At 39.0% G+C, this 20,811-nt stretch overlaps 1 non-coding gene across 1 annotated transcript; it reads left to right on the forward strand.

Moving 5' to 3' along the window:
- The first annotated feature begins 18,469 nt into the window (after positions 1 to 18,469).
- On the forward strand, positions 18,470 to 18,542 carry TRNAR-UCU (transfer RNA arginine (anticodon UCU)). Its single transcript has one exon. It is a non-coding gene; the product is annotated as a tRNA-Arg (tRNA).
- The last annotated feature ends 2,269 nt before the right edge of the window (positions 18,543 to 20,811 follow it).

Below are 20,811 nucleotides of genomic sequence, written 5' to 3' on the forward strand. Positions count from 1 at the left end.
CTCCCTCTTTGTCTTGTTACACCTTTGTCTCTCTCTATATGCTCCTTCTTCCCTACCTCCCAGCCTGCTCCCTCTGCTTACTCACCTGCACTTGGCCATCATGGGCTCCCTGGCCAAGGGTAGAAACCTCCTGCTCCTCTCTTGATTCACATTTACCCACACACAAAAAATATGATTGGCCCAGCTCACCATTTCAAGGTAGGACACACGCTGGCAGCCTATGAATTGATTGCTTTTGGATCAGAAGTCTGCTTTAACTCAGTCAGCTATTATGGGATGGAAGGGAGGTACGTCTAGTACAAAATTAACCACCCCACACAGCAGAGATTGGGAGTAGGGATATTCACCAGAAGCTGGCATGGGTGCGTAGATGCACTGAAATCATTCTATTAATATGACCATACTTTCTGAATCAAATATCAGAATAAATAGTATAAAAAGTATTTGCAGGGACTTCCCTGGTGGTCCAGTGGTTAAGATTCCATGCTTCTGGGGGGCTTCCCTGGTGGCACAGTGGTTAGGAATCTGCCTGCCAATGCAGGGGACACAGATTCGAGCTCTGGGCTGGGAAGATCCCACATGACTCGGAGCAACAAAGTCCATATGCCGCAACTACTGAAGCCTGCAAGCCTAGAGCTGGTGCTCTACAGCAAGAGAAGCCACCACAGTGAGAAGTCCTTGCACCACAACGAAGTGTAGCCCCCACTCTCTGCAACTAGAGAAAGCCCTCGCAGCAACGAAGACCCAACACAGCCAAAAATAAATAAATACACAATAAAATAAATAAAAAAAAAAAGATTCCATGCTTCCACTGCAGGGGGCACAGGTTTGATCCTTGGTCTAGGAGCTAATATACTGCACGCCATGTGGTGTGGCAAAAAAAAAAAGTATTTGCAAACCACTCTTTAATGCTAGAGACAGTCTGAGGTATAGTTCAGATATGGAAATCTCAGAATTTCTGTAGCATTTTGATAGCTAATTACAATAATGGACCAAGATTTTTGAAATTGTTTCCTGGAAAATCTTAGTCATAAAATGGTGAATGATCTTTTAAAGCTGAATACCTACATCACAGAATTGTTGAGAGGATTAAATGAATTACATATAGAAATCACTTTAGTAGTTCCTATGTAAATATTATTATCACATAATAGAAGACTGGATAGCCCTTGATCTGTGGTGACCCCACCAAGATACAGCTATCCTGTTAGGCAATCTCTGGCTGCTAGACAATCTATCTCTTTGCACATTTCTCTTCAAACATAAAATCAAATACCAGACAAGTAGGAGGATAGTTTTTAGGAAGCTTCAGAGGGTGGCAGTGATGCTGCCTAGGAGTGCATAGAGTTGATTTTTTATCTGAACATCCCCTTCCCTAAACTGGAGAAGGGCAGACTATCCTTCAGATGGCTAGATAGATCCAAATATCTTTTGTAAGACATGAGCATTGAGAAAAACAAAGATGTCTCAACCTACAGGATCCAGCTGTCCAGGGAAGGAACAAGGAGCTTGGAGTGCTGAACAAGAGCGCACAGGTGGAGCTGTTAGGAGACCAAAAGCTAGTGCTGATGGAGCAACGTAGAAGACTGCCAGGTCAGAAAGTGATGGGGGATCAGGGCCAGAATGAAATCCAGGCTGCATGAAAATTCCAGAACTCATGGATTTCAAATGCCTACACTCTTCCTTTGCATGAGACCCACCTTGTCTATTTTAAAGTGGTTGGATTTGCAAGCTACTGGCCACTGGAACTGCTGGTGCCACAGCAATCTGACATTGAGGTTGTTTTGGTGAACATACTATTGAGGTGGTTTTGGTAAACATACTATTGGTACCTAGGTTTATTAGTTACTTATTGCTGTGTAACTTGTTAGAGGAATTGAGAGGCTTAAACCAGTGAACATGTATTATCTCACAGTTTCCGTGGGTCAGGAAGCAGCTTAGCTAAACATTTCTGCCTTGGGGTCTAAGGTCACAGTCAAGATGTCACCTGGAGCAGGAGGCAGGTTTCAGTTTTTCCTCAAGGGTCCTGGTGTTATTTGTCGGTCCAAGCTTGCCCTGAAAGGATCTAGTTTGTCCTCGGTCTTGTGCATACCCAGCTTTCCTTCCCAATTGCCAATCTGGCTAACCTACAGTGACTTCAGGCTCAACACTAAACTTGAGGTAACAGCAGCCTACATAGACTGTTTCACAGTTTATGCTGGAGGTCTAACCCTTCTTAAATGTCTGAAGACACTGCTACAAGCCTGTGTTACTTTTCATAATGCTGCTTGAAACTGTTCTACATTTCTAGACCTACCCTGCCACTGATAGGCTGTGAAACCTTGGGGAAGAGATTTCGTGTCTGAAAAATGAAGAGTTGGTTTAGATCCCTAATTGTACCTTCAATATTAGTTGCTACTAGTCTCTTCCTTTCACTCTCAAATTCTAACTCAGCAATACCACTTCTAGGTGCCTCTCCTAGAAAAACATTTGCCTGTGATTGCAGCTTTGATAATGGAAAGTAAAAGAAGGTATAGAGAGAAGAGGAGAAGAAGGGAGAGAGAGGGAGAAGAAGAAGGAGGGGGAAAAAGGGAGGGAAAGAAAGAGAAGGAAAGAAAGAAAGAAAGAAAGAAAGAAAGAGAGAGAGAGAGAGAGAAAGAAAGAAAGAAAGGAAAAGAAAGAAAGAAAAAGAAAGAAAGAAAGAAAGAGAAAGAAAGAGAAAGCAAGCAAGCAGGAAGGAAGGGAGGAGGGGAGAGAGGAAGGGAGAGCAGGAGGGAAGGAAGAGCACTTCCCCAGTGGTCCAGTGGTCCAGGCAAAAATTTAAAAAAAGAAAAAAAGAAAAAAAAAAGAGGGGCAAGGAGAGGAGGGAAAAGACACTGGAAGTAACCTAAAAGTCCATCAATAGAGAATGCTTCAATAAACTATGGTATTTCATAGGAATGACAAAGCATTGTATGATGTGTGGGGTTTTTTGTTTGCTTACTTTTCTTTCGTTTTATTTTACCCAGCCATTTTGACTCCACAATTTTAAACCTGGTGAACATTTTAGTCCTGGGCGTATTCTCACCAAGGACATTTTGATCTAACTAAGAGTTAGCTTGCTCCTAACTCTACTGTAAATATGAGTAGTTAGTATTACTATGGGCGAAGCTAAAAAAGCAATAGGCCAATGAAAGATAACAAGGAAATATCATTCCTCTGGAGCATTTGGAAGGATTTGCTCACAACATTCTCATAAATTAATAATTAAGTATAAAATATCAGCATTTTGTCCAATTCATAATAAATATTTCTGGCAGAAATAATTAATACAAAATAAAATTGATAATGGCTAAAACTGCATGTGGCAAATGTCAGATCTGCTAACCTGACTTGGGAAAACAGGACTTGCTAGAAACACCATTCACAAACTAGCACTCAAAATGGCAGAAATGCTAATAAATTAAATTTAAAATAGACCTTTTTCATAGAAAAGACTTGATCCTATTAATTATAATTTCAGTAAAATAGAAATGTAAAAAATTGGAAATCATCTAACTGTGTTCACTGGCCAGGGAATTAAATGAATGTAATAGAATTGACTCCAGAAAATATATTCTCAACAAAAATTTGTGAATGATGGTATAATTCCAATTGATAGTCTTATGTTCTTAAACTTGTATTCAAAATGTCCTTGAGTCAAGAAATAGCAGAGTCAAAATCTTGATGTTAAAAAAGTTCTGTTTCTCTCTATAGGCTCTATGCTATCACACATTTCTTCTCAGTTCTTAGAGTTAATTCTTAAAACCAGAGGTTTGAGAACCACCTCTGTAGCCAGATAAGAAAGGAGGGCCAAATGCAAACCAATCAAAATCCCCAAAGTATTTTTCATGGAATTTGACAAGTTGATCCTAAAATTCATCTGCAAGAGAAAATGTTCAAGAATAGTGAATAAATTTTTATTTTACTTTTTTGATCAGAGATGGGACTTGCCTTACCAGATAACAAAATATTCTATAAACTTATATAAATTAAATTTGCATGTTGCTATACAGGACTAGACAATTAAATCCAAGGAATAAAATAGAGCTCAAACATATTCTTGGACAGGCGGGAATATCATATGTATAAATCATAAGGAAAGTGTTGATTAGTCCACAATGGGATTGAGATACTTAGCTATCCATTTGCAAAGAAATAACATTTCTACTCTACATCATATTAAAAAAAATTCCAGATGAATTTTAAAGCTACATGTAAAAGAAAATTGTATGAGTATGAAAGTAATATAGAACTTAATATGCAGAATAATATACAGAACCATTTTATCAAAAAAGCAAATACTTTCCTACATAAGATACAAAAAGCAAAGGTATATGACACGATTGATACATTTAACTATGTAAAAATTGACTTCTACACATATAGTGCCCAGATCTTATATTCTAATACCATTCCCCAATAAAAGGAACAAAGGTTCCTTGGAGAGATGGTTGGTTATAACCATCAGGATAGGAAACACACAAGATGAGCCTGGAGAATTTATAGTGCCAGAAAATAAAGAAGAGGTAAACTACACACACACATACACACACACACACACACACACACACACTCAACACATTCACACACAGTTATGGGGATGTATCAGAGAGACACAGGAGCCAATTGAAAAAGCACCATTGGCCTTTTTGTTGTAACAACTTGAGCAATAATATAAAGTATTATTGAATTAGAATCCAAGGTATAAAATAAATATCCATGAGTCCATACATATATAAATGATTGAGGAACTTCCCCGGTGGCACAGTGGTTAAGAACCGACTGCCAATGCAGGGGACATGGGTTCGATCCCTGGTCTGTTAAGATCCCACATGTCATGGAGCAACAAAGCCCATGCACCGCAACTACTGAAGCCCGAGTGCCTGGAGCCTGTGCTCTGCAGCAGGAGAAGCCAGTGCAATGAGAAGCCCATACACCCAACGAAGAGTAGCCCCTGCTCTCTGCAACTAGAGAAAGCCCGCGCCCAGCAACGAAGACCCAATGCAGCCAAAAATAAAGAAATAAGTGATTGAATAAATAAGTAAATGAGGGAGCATAGATAAATCTGCCATGCCAAAGAATTCCAGCATAACTCCCCATTCCTTAAGTGTGGGCTGTGCATAGTGACTCTTCCAAAGAGTATAGAATGTAAAGAAGGAAGAGGAAGAGTATGGTGGAGAAACCAGACAAACACTATCTCAGCTGGGTGATCAAGATTAACATCAAAGGACTTCCTTGGTGGCGTGGTGGTTAAGAACCTGCCTGCCAATGCAGGGGACACAGTTTCCATTACTGGTCTGAAAAGATCCCATGTGCCACAGAGCAACTAAGCCCATATGCCACAACTACTGAGTACACATGCCACAACTACTGAAGCCCGTGTGCCTAGAACCTGTGTTCTGCAAAAAAGATGCCACTGCAATGAGAAGCCCATGCACCGCAACAAAGAGTAGCCCCCACTCTCTGCAACTAGAGGAAGCCCATGTGCAGCAACAAAGACCTAATACAGCCAAAAAGAAAGAAGAAAGAAAGAAAGGAAAGAAAGAAAGAAAGAAAGAAAGAAAGAAAGAAAGAAAGAAAGAAAGAAAGAAAGAAAGAAAGAAAGAAAGAAAGAAGGAACGAAGGAACGAAGGAACGAAGGAACGAAGGAAGAAAGATTAACATCAAATAGTGATGTCATGTTGATAGTCTTGAAATGAGGTGATAAGAAGGGCACTTTACCTCTGTGGTTTTCCTCCCCCAAACCCAAAACTCCAGTCCAATCATGAGAAAAACACCAGATAACCCCCAACTGGAGGACAAAATACCTAACTAGTACTCCTTAAAATGACAAGGACATGAAAAACAAGGAAAGTCTGAGAAACTTTTACAGCCAAGAGGCTCATAAGGGGACACGATGATGAAATATAATGTGCTGTTGTGTATGGGACCCTGCAACAGAAAAAAAGACATTAGGCAAAAACTAAAGAAATCTGAATACAGTATGAGCTTTAGTTAATAATAACGTATCAGTATTTGTTCATTAATTGAGACAATGTTTCCATACTTATGTGAGATGTTAACAATAGGAGAAAGGGGGCTGGGGGGGGGGGTGTGGACGTATATAGGAACCCTGTACTATCTTTAGTTCACTGTGACCTTGAGAATTTCGAGGAGTATCAGTCAGATATCTTATAGGATGTCCCTTAGTTTTTCTTTTAAGATTTGTTTATTTATTTATTTATATTTATTTTTGGCTGCATTGGGTCCTTGTTGCTGCATGAGCTTTCTCTAGTTGTGGCGAGCGGGGGCTATTCTTCATTGCGGTGCTTGGGCTTCTCACTGAGGTAGCTTCTCTTATTGTGGAGCTCGGGCTCTAGGCGTGTGGACTTCAGTAGTTGTGGCACATGGGCTCAACAGTTGTAGCTCACGAGCTTTGTTGCTCTGCGGCATATGGGATCCTCCCAGCCCAGGGATTGAACCCTCCTCTGCATTGGCAGGTGGATTCTCAACCACTGTGCCACCTGGGAAGCCTCTCTCAGTTTTTCTCAATATTAGAGTGGAGTTATGGATTTGGGGGAGGACAGTAGCTATTAGAATTTTTAAACATGAAATTCTAGGAATCTTGAGAAATAGTATTTGCACATATGGAAAAAAGGGCATGAAAAAGGGTTTACTGAAGCAGTATTGGAAAATAAAAAGTAAAAACTTAACACCTATTGGTAGGAAGATGATTAAACAAAGGGATAGTCATAGTGTAGAACATCCTGACTTCAGGATGTCATCAATCGTAGACATTATTTTATGAATCATTAAGAAAGAAAAATGTTCCTAATTAAACTATGACACAATGCTTTCTTATCATTTATAATTTTTAATTTATACTTATTTAAAAAGCCACATGAGACTTAAGACATGGATTTTTAATTCCATATCATCCTCATACATACATTAAAATGAAAGTATTCGTAAAACAAATTGATTAAAGCGTATATAAATCTTCTTCTCGGAGTCTGAACCTTCTGAATCACATTTAAGACTCAGGATCATCAATATTCCAAGCTGCTAATATCCATTCTGCAAGTTCTGAAGCATATCCAGCAGGCAATGACAACTGCATCACTACTGCTGCCTAGCTGACAGCAACTATAAGATGCATTCCAATTTCAGAGATAATAACATGTGAATGAAACAAGGGTATTAGGCAGCAGCTAAAGGAATCAAGGAAGGTTCATACAGGCCACCATGGAAAGTTCTAATTCATTCATATTGCCAAGGAAAACTAGCAAGTTGCAAAAAATATATACACTGTGAGTTCATTTATGGAAAAAGCAAAACCAACCTCTATATTTCTGTGGCAGATATTAAAAATTTGGTTACCCAAAAGATATTCACAATTCATTTTTACTATGCCATTCTATACTTTAGGTAACTTGAAAGGTAAATTACTTCCCTAGACTCCCATGTTGATAGAGGGGTCATGTGATACAGCCTGGCCAGTGATTTGTAGGCAGATGTTCCAGGAAGCTTCTTTTCTTGAATTAAAATATAAAACTTCACAAGATGGCTTTTCTCCTTTCCTGCTAACATGTGGACTCATCTTTAGAGAAGCAGCAATTACCTTGTGATCATGAGGACAAACCTGTGGATGATGAAACCAAGACTGAAAGAGCCTGCTAGCTCTGCGCTGCCTTTCTCTGGGCTTCCTTTCCAATGAGACTAATAAACTGCTTTCTTTTGTTCAGTATTCAGTTGGCAGAATAAAGTCCTAACTGCTGCAAGTCAGGGTAGGACTAGGTTTTTAAGTATCTGAACAAAATGCACACTAAACTAATGATTGGAGTAAGGAATAGAATTGGGAGGGGATGTTGAAGGGCTTTCCCTTCATTTTTTTGTTTGTTTTTGAAGAACTTTTGAGATATAACTGACATACAATAAACTGTATGTATTTAGTGTACAATTTGATTTTTTTTTCTTATTAGCAATGTATATACGGCAATCTCAATCTCCCAATTCACCCCACCCCAACCCCCGCCCCCACTTTCCCCACTTGGTGTCCATATGTTTGTCCTCTACATCTCTGTCTCTATTTCTGCCTTGCAAACTGGTTGATCTGTACCATTTTTCTATGTTCTGCATATATGCGTTACTATACGATTTGTTTTTCTCTTTCTGACTTACTTCATTTTGTATGACAGTCTCTAGGTCCAACCATGTCTCTACAAATGTTCCAATTTCGTTCCTTTTTATGGCTGAGTAATATTCTATTGTATATATGTACCACATCTTTATCCATTCATCTGTTGATGAACATTTAGGTTGCTTCCATGACCTGGCTATTGTAAATAGTGCTGCAATGAACACTGGGGTGCATGTGTCTTTTTGAATTATGGTTTTCTCTGGGTATATGCCCAGTAGTGGGATTGCTGGGTCATATGGTAATTCTATTTTTAGTTTTTCAAGGAACCTCCATACTGTTCTCCACAGTGGCTGTATCAATTTACATTCCCAAGGACAGTGCAAGAGAGTTCCCTTTTCTCCACACCCTCTCCTTTCCCTTCATTTTTAGTTTTAGAATTTTTCACAACTTAAAGGTATTCACATATTACCTGTGTAGCTAAAAAAATTATTTTGGTAAAGGCGCTTACAATGGGGTAGCATCTCAAGCTGAGATTTTTGCTCAAATGACTTAGGTCCAGAAAAGACAAAGGTTTCCCGCTAAACTATCACTTTACTATCCATTCAAAAACTTAAGCTGGCTTGCTTTATTGTTCTTAGAGAATGCATACTGCTTCATAGTGCATACCAGTTCCTTTTCTAAAGGCTCTGCAAATGACCATTTTTTGTTTGTTTTTGGCTGCTTGGCTTCTGGGGATCTTATTTCCCCGACCAGGAATGGAACCTGCAGTGAAAGCGCAGCGTCCTGAGCCCTGGACCGCCAGGGAATTCTCCTCACAAACTACCTTTGATAAGATCCATCCTGGTTTTGCATTGGTGCTCAGTAAAAGTCAGGATTACCAGAGTCCATTTTTCAAGATCTACTTTCTTCTCCTTTCCAAAATCAGAACATTTTCCAGCCTTTAATTTCCTGTTACCGCTCATGTTCTCCGGTACTTCCCAAAGACTACCACCATAACAGTTGCATACAAAAGATCCTGGCACACACACAAAACACACATTATGATGATTCTTATGCTGTTATCATTGGTGATGGTAATGGCACTCACCACTTAATGGGCGTTTCCTTTGTGCCAGGCACTGGTAAGCACTTTACATACACTGTCTAATGTCATCTTTACAAAAGCCCTGTGAAGCCCACAACTATTATCAGCTCCATTTTACACAGGTAGACACTGAAGCTCGGGCAGGTAACTTGCCTAAGGCCACACAGAGGCACGTGGTGTCAGAACAGACTGCGATCTGCAAAGCGCAAGCTCTTGACCACCAAGCTTAACTGAAAAAAAGGCAAAATCAGTAAAAGTGTAAACTCAGGTCAGTCCCCAACAGGTCCTCTTGGCGTTCCCTGCAAGCACCCGCTAAACTGCCCCGCGGAGCCGGAGCTGACTGCCATTCCAATCCTTTCCGTAGTTCCCTCATCACCGCAGCCTGAGCTCCGCAAGCTCCGCCCCTCCGCTAGGCAGTAGCACCTTCTGCGCAAGCGCACTGCGGCCCGGAACGTGACTACCGCTCCGCGTGTCCCCGAGGGTACGGGGCCGAGCCGAGGGAGCGCGCGGAGCGGGGCCGCGCCCGGCGGTGGGCCGGGCCTCCGCGTAGAGGGCCGAGGGACGCGCGCCCCGGACTGGCGGAATCAACTGCGGGGCTTAGACGGGCTCTACGTCTCGTCGGGGAGAAGCCACAAGAAGTTTCCATCGTACAAGTATTTCACCTACCCATCTATTTATCCCAGAAATATGCGTTGGTGGCTGCTGAGTGCGCGTACCCACTTGGCACGAAGACTGTCCCCGCCCCGGGGCTCCCCCATTTGATAGATACTAGAGAGAGTGCGGGAGCGGGGTTCCTTGAACCTCACCCCTACTCTCCAACGTCCACACGGGAGAATTGCTAATGCTGTAGGAGGAGAAGCAGGCCCAGGTCAGAGTTCAGGTCTGCACCTACCTGGGAAATGGCCTCCAGGTTGTCTCTAGGCTTGTCGTTCCATGCTCTTCTGTTCTCCCAGACACTTGTACTCACCCCATCCGCCGTCATGTCAGGGTTCTTTCAGTCCTGCTTTCTAGAAGCTCACACAATAGCAGGGTTAGAACACTCCACCATAATATAAGATAAGGAGAGGGGGCCCTCAAAAGAGGAGCAACTAGCTGGAGATGGGTCTGTAGAAGGCAGACGATTCATCCTCATGGTGGTGCTTAGGATTTGCACTGTGGTTCAGAGGAACTAGGTAATGACAGACCCAGTGTTCAGAGTAGTTGAGAAGTGTGGGCCCTCCCTTAGGAAGCTCACAATGTTGAAAGAAAGAGAGAACGGGGAGGGGGAACGGAGAGTGGCATAAAATAAATAAATAAATAGATAAATAGATAGATAAATAAAGGGTGGAAGCAGGAGGCTGTGCTTATCGCCAGGGAGAAGCAAAATAAATACTGAATATAAAAGTAATAATTTTGTCTGCTTGCTTATTTGTATCTTTGTGTTAACTATTTTATTGAATTTTTTCCGAAGTTGAATCATTTCTTGAATCTGGAGCAACCTGTGTCATTTTTGCATAAATTCCTCTTTCCTCAAGGTCTGTTTCATGTCATCCCTCTGCCCTCCCTCCCAGGTCTTCCTTTGCATGCCTTCCACCTTCCTTTAATAATTGTTTAACAAATGCTAAATTTTAGAAATGGTCTCTGCTCTCACTGTTCAGCTTCTGAACCATCTTCTTTTATTTCTGGAGTATACAGACTTTAATTCACTAAAAAACAGCCAACCCTTCTCCTCCTTCTCCTCCACCTCTCCCCCTCCTCCTTTTTCATTTTTTGATTAATTATTATGAATCATTTTGTGATTTCCCAGTTCCAAAAAGCTTTTCTTCCATTTAATCTTACAAGCAAGTAATCTAGTACATTCCTTGACACTGCCATCACCTCCACACTGCTATATCCCATATATATGTCTTGTCAGTTTCATGTCCCTAAAATTTCTTAGACTTTTTTTCTGTCTCACCATGTCCACTCACTACCTTAGTTCAAGCTTTCATCTGAGTTACTGGTATAGCCACATCCCTTTCATTTTTCCCTTCCTGCTAATCCATTCTCCCCAGAGTAGAGTGATTTTCTTGAGACACAAAATCCAATCTGTCATTGGATGCCTAATACCTATCAATGGCTTACCTTTGTTTTAAGGATAAAAACCAAAATCCTTAGTGAAATCCACAGTGTGACCCTGCCAAAATCTTTGCTCTCTTCTCTTTGACTCTGTTCTCTCCTTTGTCCTTCTGTTTTACCCACTGGCCTTCTCTCAGTTTCTTGAATATTCTTTCACCTCAGGGACCTTGCACATGCTATTCCCTCTGCTTTAGAGTGTTCTTTTCCTTACTTATAACATTATTTTTTTAGTTAAATTTTTTTTCCAATATTATTGAGGAATAATTGACAAATATAGTTTTATATACTTAAAGTGTACAAAGAAGATTTAATACATTGCATCAAATGATTGAAATGATTGCCAAGATTAAGATAATTGATATATCCAACCCCTCACACAATTAACTCTGGTTTTTCTGATAAGAATGCTTACGATGTATTCGCTCAGCAATATTCAAGTATATAATACCATATTATTAACTATAGTCAACATGCTCCACATTAGATTCTCAGAACTTAATCTTCTTATAACCAAAAGTTTGTACTCTTTGACCTATATCTCCTCATTTCCCCCTCACCCTTGTCTGTTTCTGTGAAATTGGCTTTTTTTTTAAGATTCCACATGTAAATGATACCATGCAGTATTTGTCTTTGTCTGGCTTATTTCATTTAGCATAGTGACCTCAAGCTTCATCCACGTTGTCACAAATGACAAAATTTCCTTCTGTTTCATAGCTGAACAATATTTCATTGTCTATATAGACCACATTATCTATTCATCCATCATTGACACTTAGGTTGTTTCCATATCTTGGCTATTGTGAATGATGCTGCAATGAACATGGGTATACATGTATATTTTTGAGGTACTGATTTTATTTTCTTCAGATATATACCAAAGGAGTGGGATTGCTGGATCATATGGTACTTCTATTTTTAACATTTTGAGGAAAGTCCATACTGTTTTCCATAATGGGTATACCAATTTAAATTCCCACCAACAGCTTACATTATGTCCACATCCACACCAACATTTGTGGGGTTTTGTGGTTTTTTAAAATTAATTAATTAATTTATTGACTGCCTTGGGTCTTCGTTGCTGTGCAAGGGCTTACTCTAGATGTGGCAAGTGGGGGCTACTCTTCATTGTGGTGCATGGGCTCCTCATTGTGGTGGCTTCTCTTGTTGTGGAACATGGGCTCTAGGCACGTGGGCTTCAGTAGTTGCAGCACATGGGCTCAATAGTTGTGGCTCATGGGCTCTGGAGTTGTGGCTCACGGGCTTAGTTGCTCTGCGGCATGTGGTATCTTCCTGCGGCAGGGATCAAACCCGTGGCCCCTGCATTGGCAGGCAGATCTTAACTACTGCGCCACCTAGGAAGCCCCCCAGCACTTGTTATGTCTTGTCTTTTTGATTATAGCCATCCTAACATGTGTGAGGTGATATCTCATTATGGTTTTGATTTTCATTTCCATGATGGTTAGTGATGTTGAGCAGCTTTTCATATACCTATTGGCCATTTGAATGTCTTCTTTGAACTCATCACATTTTAAACACCTGCACATCCTTTAGATCTCAGATTCAACATCACTTCTCAAGAGAAAATTTCTCTGATTTCCAGACCAGGTCATTACAAAGATAAATTTTGGCAAATAAGCATGATTAAATCAAGAAAGTTCATGTGTTTGGAATTCCATTTGCTCTTCCAGATGCAGTCTTCACTTTTCTTTACCATGTATTATACCCAAGGGGGCCAACCTATGAGGACCACACCAAAGTCTGCCTGGTCCCATGGCTTCTGATTGAGGAGGACAGACTGAGTGGAGCGCATGGACAGGAGCTCAGAGCCAGGTGGAGTATCTTGGCTTTTATCCCCTTGCTTCCTTCTTTGGTGTCCCTGCAGACTGGCTACTCCCTCAACCAAGTGCTTATTAAGCTTCTGTCAGGTAGGGGTTTCCACCAAGTTTTCTTGGTTTCCGGGTTCCTGTAACTGTCTCTCCTCACTCCTCTTGCCACTTCAGGCCAATGGATGGTATCAGCCGTTTGATCATATACTGTGTGGTTACTTGTGGCTTCTTTAATCCCTGCCCAGTCTTTTGTAAACAGATCTTGTGTTAAACTCTCCTCAAATTACTCTCTGGAAGTGTGCCATCTGTTCCCCCTCCCCCCCCCCCCCCCCCCCCCCGGGAACCCTAATAGAGACATTGCCCCTGGGGATTTTTCATGTAACTAAAATTTACATTATTGGTGTCAAAACTTTTCCTCTGGCCAACAATAAGGGATTATCTAATCTATTATATTTACAAAATGTAATGCTATTGGTTATTGAAAAATCATGTTTTTTAAAAAATAGAAACAGGATACAAAAGTTATATTGAACTTGATCTCAGTTTTATAAAACCAAAGAAAACAAACTAAAACAAATGAGTGTGTATAAAACATTCAACAGATATGTTCCAAAATGGTAATAATTGCTTTCAGAGTGACAAGGTTATTTTTTCTTTATGATTTTCTATTTTTTTCTCAGTTGTCTGCAATAACGCTACATTATTATGATGATGAAATATATATATATTATTTTAAAACACTTTTACTTGATCCAATACAAGTTATAAAAGGCATTAATTAATTAAAGCGAAAGTTAAATAAGACAATGAAAACATATTGCCTAGCATATGTGCCTATTACCTGGCACAGAGGAGGCATTCAATATGTCAATAATTACTTATTATTACAAATCATGTTTTACATCCTTCTCTGCCTTATGAAACTAAATACAGAGAATAGAAATTAGCCTTTTCTGGATGACTCAGGAATATTAATCATTATATTGTATAACTTTAATAACATGATGCTCTGAGCTCAGTTAGTTCAATCCTATCATTTAGCTTATAAGAAAATGTATAAAATAGAATCACCCGCAGAGAGATTAAGTGACTTCCCTGAGGTCATATACAGCTAATTAGGGCTCTCAGCTCACACTCTCTCTCTAAAGATTTCCTCCAAGGTATCCTTCACATTCCCTCTAGAGAAATACTTCTTTTCCTGTATTTGTCACTACCCACAACTTAGTTAATTCTATTACAGGCTTTTTGTTAAGTAATTAAGTCTATTTCTATCTTTATCATAGTACATCATGTACAATTTTTTCTTCTCTCTCCTTGTCTCAGTTCTATTTCGGTTCTGGAAATGAAACTTATCGGGTGAAATGAGTCCTAGTGCTGGAACACAGTTAAAAAAAAATCAAAAAGTTTCAGAGTAAAATTAAATTTAAAAAGGAATGCATGCTGTCAACTTTTAAAGCCCATTAATGTGTTTTACACTTCCCTTCAGAAATCACACAAACATCCCTTGTCACCTTTCTCCAACTCTTTATCCTAACAGTGCTTTGGTGAAGTATACTTTATATATGGAAAAATGAACATGTTTAAGTGTAAAACTTAATGAATTTTGACAAACATATATACTTGTGCAACCATCGTCTAGTTCAAGATAAAGAAACGTCCTGTAAACAAAGAAAGACAGACAGCATTGTTTATCACCCAGTTCTGCAAAGATTAACCAGCTGCAGTCGTTGACTGACAGTGCACTCTATGCTTCAGACAGAGGGAATTAAAATGATAACAGGATTCTCTGTGCTTTGGACAAACAGGCCCTTAGATAGTTAGATGTATCTCAGGAAGGATTTTAGTGAATGAGGCTTCTTGCATCTTCCCATACATAGAAAAGCACCAAAATCAACTTGGTATATCTATTCTGGGTGACTGGCAGTAACCTGTTACCAAGATGCATACTTGACTGCATGCATTCCACAGCCAAAAATCATGTATAAACTAGCCTCCCAGCTATCTTTTCAGAGCAGTTCCTCAGAGCTACTGAAAGACTGTCTCCCAGGCTATAGTCTTCAGTAAGAACCAAAATGAAACTTAGCTCATAACTCTTATATTGTGCAATTTTCTTTCAGTCAGTAGTCCTTTGCCTTAGGAAATTCTTTCGTGTTTCCTTCCTGTCTTTCCATGCCCTGCACCCTCCCTCCCCAGACCGCCCTGCCATGGCACAAGGCAACCACTATTCTGACTTCATAGCGTGGTTTTGTCTGTTCTTGAACTTCCTATAACGGAATCATACAGTGTGTACTGTTATGTATATCAATTGCTCATTCCTTTATATTGCTGTGTAGTATTCTACTGTATGAATATACCACAATTTCTTTGTCCATTCTTCTGTTGATAGAAAGTTGCGTTCTTTCCAGTTTGGGCTATTATGAATAAATCTGCTATGAACATTCCTGTGCAAGTCCTTTTCTGGACATGCTCTCTCATTTCTTTTGGGTATATGGTTAGAAGGGGAAATGCTTTATCATAGGAATTTCTCTATTATGCTGCACACTTCACATTATAGGAAACTACCAAGCAATTTTTCAAAGTGGTTTTTATATTTTATGCTCTCTCCCATTACCCCACATCCTCACAAATATTGGGTTGGCCAAAAGGTTCGTTTGGTTTTTTCCGTGAGATGGCTCTAGTAGCACTTAGTTGTCTTTTACTTCATTCAAAACAATTTTGTTAGATTGTATGTGACAGCTGTCATATCAGCGTGCATTTAAAAAAAGACATCAAAATTGGTGAATTTTTGTGTAGCCATTTTAATATTGAAGATGGAAGAAGAAAAGCAACATTTTCAGCATATTATGCTTTATTATTTCAAGAAAGGTAGAAATGCAACAAAAATGCAAAAAAAAGAAAAAGATTTTTACAGTGTATGGAGAAGGTGCTATGACTGATCGAATGTGTCAAAAGTGATTTGCGAAGTTTTGTGCTAGAGATTTCTTGGTGGACAAAGCTCCACAGTCGAGTAGACCAGTTGAAGTTGATAGTGATCAAATCGAGACATTAATTGAGAACAATCAATGTTATACCATGTGGGAGATAGCCGACATACTCAAAATGTCCAAATCAAACTCTGAAAATCATTTGCTCCAGCTTGGTTATGTTAATTGCTTTGGTGTTTGGGTTCCATAGAAGTTAAGCGAAAAAACCTTCTTGACCATATTTCCGCATGCAATTCTCCACTTAAACGTAATGAAAACATTCCGTTTTTAAGACAAATTGTGACGGATGATGAAAAGTGGATACTGTAAAAAAATGTGGAAGGGAAGAGATCATTGCGCAAGTGAAATAAACCACCACCAACCACACAAAAGGCTGGTCTTCATCCAAAGAAGGTGATGTTGTGTATATGGTGGGATTGGAAGTGAGTCCTCTATTATGAGCTCCTTCTGGAAAACCAAATGATTAATTCCAACAAGTACTGCTCCCAATTAGACCAACTGAAAGCAGCACCCAATGAAAAGCATCCAGATTTATTTAACAGAAAATGCAAAATTTTCCATCAGGATAACGGCAAGACCACATGTTTCTTTCATGACCAGGCAAAAACTGTTACAGCTTGGCTGGGAAGTTCTGATTCATCTGCCATATTCACCAGACATTGCACCTTCAGATTTCATACGTTTCAGTCTTTACAAAATTCTCTTACTGGAAAAAACTTCAATTCTCTGGAAGACTGTAAAAGGCAGCTGGAACAGTTCTTTGCTCAAAAAGATTAAAAAGTTTTGGGAAGATGGAATTACAAAGTTGCCTGAAAAATGGCAGAAGGAAGTGGAACAAAAGGGTGAATACATTGTTCAATAAAGTTCTTGGTGAAAATGAAAAATGTGTCTTTTATTTTTACTTAAAAAGTGAAGGCATGGGACTTCCCTGGTGGCACAGTGGTTAAGAATCTGCCTGCCAATGCAGGGGACACAGGTTCGAGCCCTGGTCCAGGAAGATCCCACATGCCCCGAAGCAACTAAGCCCTTGTGCCACAACTAATGAAGCCCGAATGCCTGGAGCCTGTGCTCCGCAACAAGAGAAGCCACCACAATGAGAAGTCTGAGCACCGCAACAAAGACTAGTGCCTGCTCGCTGCATCTAGAGGAAGCCTGCACGCAGCAACGAAGACCCAATGCAGCCAAAAATAAATAAATTAAAAAATAATAAATAAATCTTAAAAAAAAAACAACTGAAAGCACTTTTTGGCCAACTCAATACTTAGAATTACCACTCAAAATTTAACCATTTTGGTGTATATGGGGTGGTATCTCATTATGATCTCACCTTGTTGAGCACATTTTTATAAGTTTAGTAGTCATTCAGATGTATTATTTTGTAAAGCCTCTATTCAAATCTTTTGCCCATTTAAAAAATTGTGTTGCCTTTTTATAACTGATTGGTGAAAATTCTTTATATATTCTACTAACCTGTCCTTTGTCTGATGTATTTATTTTGAACATATTCTTCTAGTCTGTAGCTTGCTGTTTCACTGCTTTAAAGTGTCATTTAGCATGCAGAAATTTTTAATTTTTATGAAGTCCAAGTCATCAATTATTTCTTGTCCAGTTAGCAAACTGCACTGTAAGAAATACTTGCCTACCCCAGGGTCATGAAGAGGCATTTTCCTATATTTTCTCCTAGAAACTTTATAGGCTTACTTTTCACATTTATGCCCCTATTAAACTTGCCTTTCCTAGAATTCTGGTACACATAATCATAATCCCTTCAGATAGTATTTAAAGCCTTGGGAATGGATATAATCACGCAGAGAGAGTATAGAGAGATAGGAGAGGAGGAATCAATATATACCAATTGAATTTCCAATAGGATTTTTCATGGAATTTGACTAGCTGATTCTAATGTTTGTCTGAAAGGAGACTTGCTCAAGAATAGTCCAGAGACTTTTGCAAAGAACAAATTGATGGGGTTTGCTCTACCAGAAGTTAAAGATATGCAATTTAAAATGTACATTTCTGTGAAGAAATCGACAGTTTTAACACAGGAACAAAATAGAGTTCAAGCATAAATAGAACTATTAAGCACTGGTGGGAAAGGCTATACAAGTCATAAATGGTATTAACACAGCTATCTATCCATTTAGAATATAAATAAAGAAAAATAAATTCTGAATGGATTATAGAACTTAACAATAAGAATTTATACAAGTACTAAAAGCAAATATATGAAATTTGTTTATAATCTTGGTTAATACCTTATGCAAATACAGAAGAATGGCAATTAACTATGTAAAAATTGTCTTCTACATGATATCAAAATCAAAGTTAAAAGACAAACAAACTAAACTAATGGGGTACTTCCCTGGTGGTCCAGTGGCTAAGGTTCTGCACTTCTAATGCAGGGGGCCCAGGTTTGATCCCTGGTCAGGGAACTAGATCCCACATGTGGCAACTAAAAGATCCCTCACAGGGCAACTAAGACCAGGCACAGCCAAATAAATAAATAAATATTAAAAAAATAAAACAATGTGATATCATTTTTCAGGACCAGATTAGCAAAAATGTATTAATCAAAAAACATGCATTGTGTCACAAAATGGCTACCTCAGTACATTGTTAATGCACATTTATGTTGATATAACCTTTTAGAGAATAGTACCTAAGAGAATTTTAAATGTGCAATCCTTTCAATCTAGAAATTCCACTCCTATGTATCTATTCTAGAGTAACACTTACGCATGTTCACCAAAAGGCACATATGGAGTTACTGGAGCATGAATATTGATAAACAGTGTTTAAATAAACTATAAAGTAACCATACTAAGTAATAATAATTACATTAAATTTACTATAATATTAATTGTAAGACCCATCATTCTTAAAAAATTTATTTTATTGAAGTATAGTTGACTTACAAGGTTGTGTATATATATACACATTCTTTTTCATATTTTTTTCCATTATGGTTTATCATAGGATATTGAATATAGCTCCCTGTTCTACACAGTAGATCCTTGTTGGTTATCTATTTTACATGTAGTAGTCTGTATCTGTTTATCCCAAACTCTTAATTTACGGGCTAAATTAAGAGTTTGGGATAAACAGATACAGACTACCTACATGTAACAATAGATAACCAACTCTAGGATCTACTCATTGTATCTTTTTTTAAGGTTCCACATATAAGTGATATATAATATTTATCTTTCTCTGACTTACTTCACTTAGTATGATCATCTCTAGGTCCATCCATGTTGCTACAAATGGCAATATTTCATTATTCTTTTTTGGCTGAGTAGTATTCCATTGTGTATATGTGTGTATATATATATATCCCACATTTTCTTTATCCATTCATCTGTTGATGGACACTTAGTTTGCTTCTATACCTTGTCTATTGTAAATAGTGCTACTATGAACATTGGGATGCATGTATCTTTTCAAATTAGAGTTTTTGTCTTTCTCAGCTATGTGCCCAGGAGTGGGATTGCTCCATCATACAGTAACCCTATTTTTAGTTTTTTAAGGAAACTCCAGACTTTTCCATAGTGGCTGCACCAATTTGTATCCCCACAAACAGTGCAGGAGGGTTACCTTTCCTCCACACCCTCTCCAGCATTTACTATTTGTAGACTTTTTGATGATGGCCATTCTGACCAATGTGAGGTGATACTTCATTGTAGTTTTGATCAACATTTCTTTAAAAAGTGTTCCTCTATTATAGTTTCTTGGATTTTCTCCCAAGCCACTGACACCCATTCTCAGGTTTTGATACCCATGTAGAGTCAGTTGTAAGATGTGTTCACATTAAAATGGGAAAAATTATATGTTTAAAATCGATGAAATATGTGTCTTATGCATCAAGATCTCTTCTGGTACCTATTATAAAAAAGAACAATTTGCAAAAAATATGTAAAATATAATTCCATTTATGGGAAAAAAAAAACCCCAATATTTCTATGGTAGACACTATATGTAGATTTGTTCCCAGAGCTATTCATAATCCTCTCTTCTTTTTAACTTCTAATGGCTTTATTGAGATATAATTTACAGACCATGCAATCCACCCATTGTAAGTGTACGGCTCGATAAACTTTAGTAATTTTATATCGCTGTGTAACCATGAGCACAATCCAATGTAAAATGCTTCCATGCTCTCTAGTGCTTGAGGGAGCACCCTGGGGAACTCAGGGGAACGCTGGGAAGTTGGCAGAGTCTGGCCGAGACTACAGAGTGACTCTGGGCTTGTGGAGTGGTGGGGACAAGCTTCTATGTGGAAGGAATGACATAAAGCTTCAGTTCCAAATATTTCCTTTCATTTATCATTTAAGAAATATGCATAGTGTCTACCATAGTCCCCAGCAAGCAAGAGGGCTGCAGCCCCTGTCCCCATTTGTAGGTGTAGAAGGGACTTAGTGCACTGAAATGCGTACAATGGGAGAGTAAAAACTTGGGTGGAGGGTCAGGGTGAGGGTGGGAGGAGGGGAAGGGGGATTACACACTTGCTGTTGAATCGAGCCCCGCTGCTAGCCACTTACAAGCTCAAATTCACAAACACTGATGGAAAGGAAAGTTGTCTTTAATCAGAGTGCCGGCAATCTGGGGAGATGGTGGACGCAGTGTCCCCAAAAAACAAGCTCTGAAGATTCTGCTTGGCCATGAAAGTTTTAAAGAAAAGGAGAGAAGTAATCTCCGTTCATC

The sequence above is a fragment of the Hippopotamus amphibius genome, chromosome 2 (genome assembly GCF_030028045.1).
Source record: "Hippopotamus amphibius kiboko isolate mHipAmp2 chromosome 2, mHipAmp2.hap2, whole genome shotgun sequence".
In the NCBI taxonomy this organism is placed as follows: Eukaryota; Metazoa; Chordata; class Mammalia; order Artiodactyla; family Hippopotamidae; genus Hippopotamus; species Hippopotamus amphibius.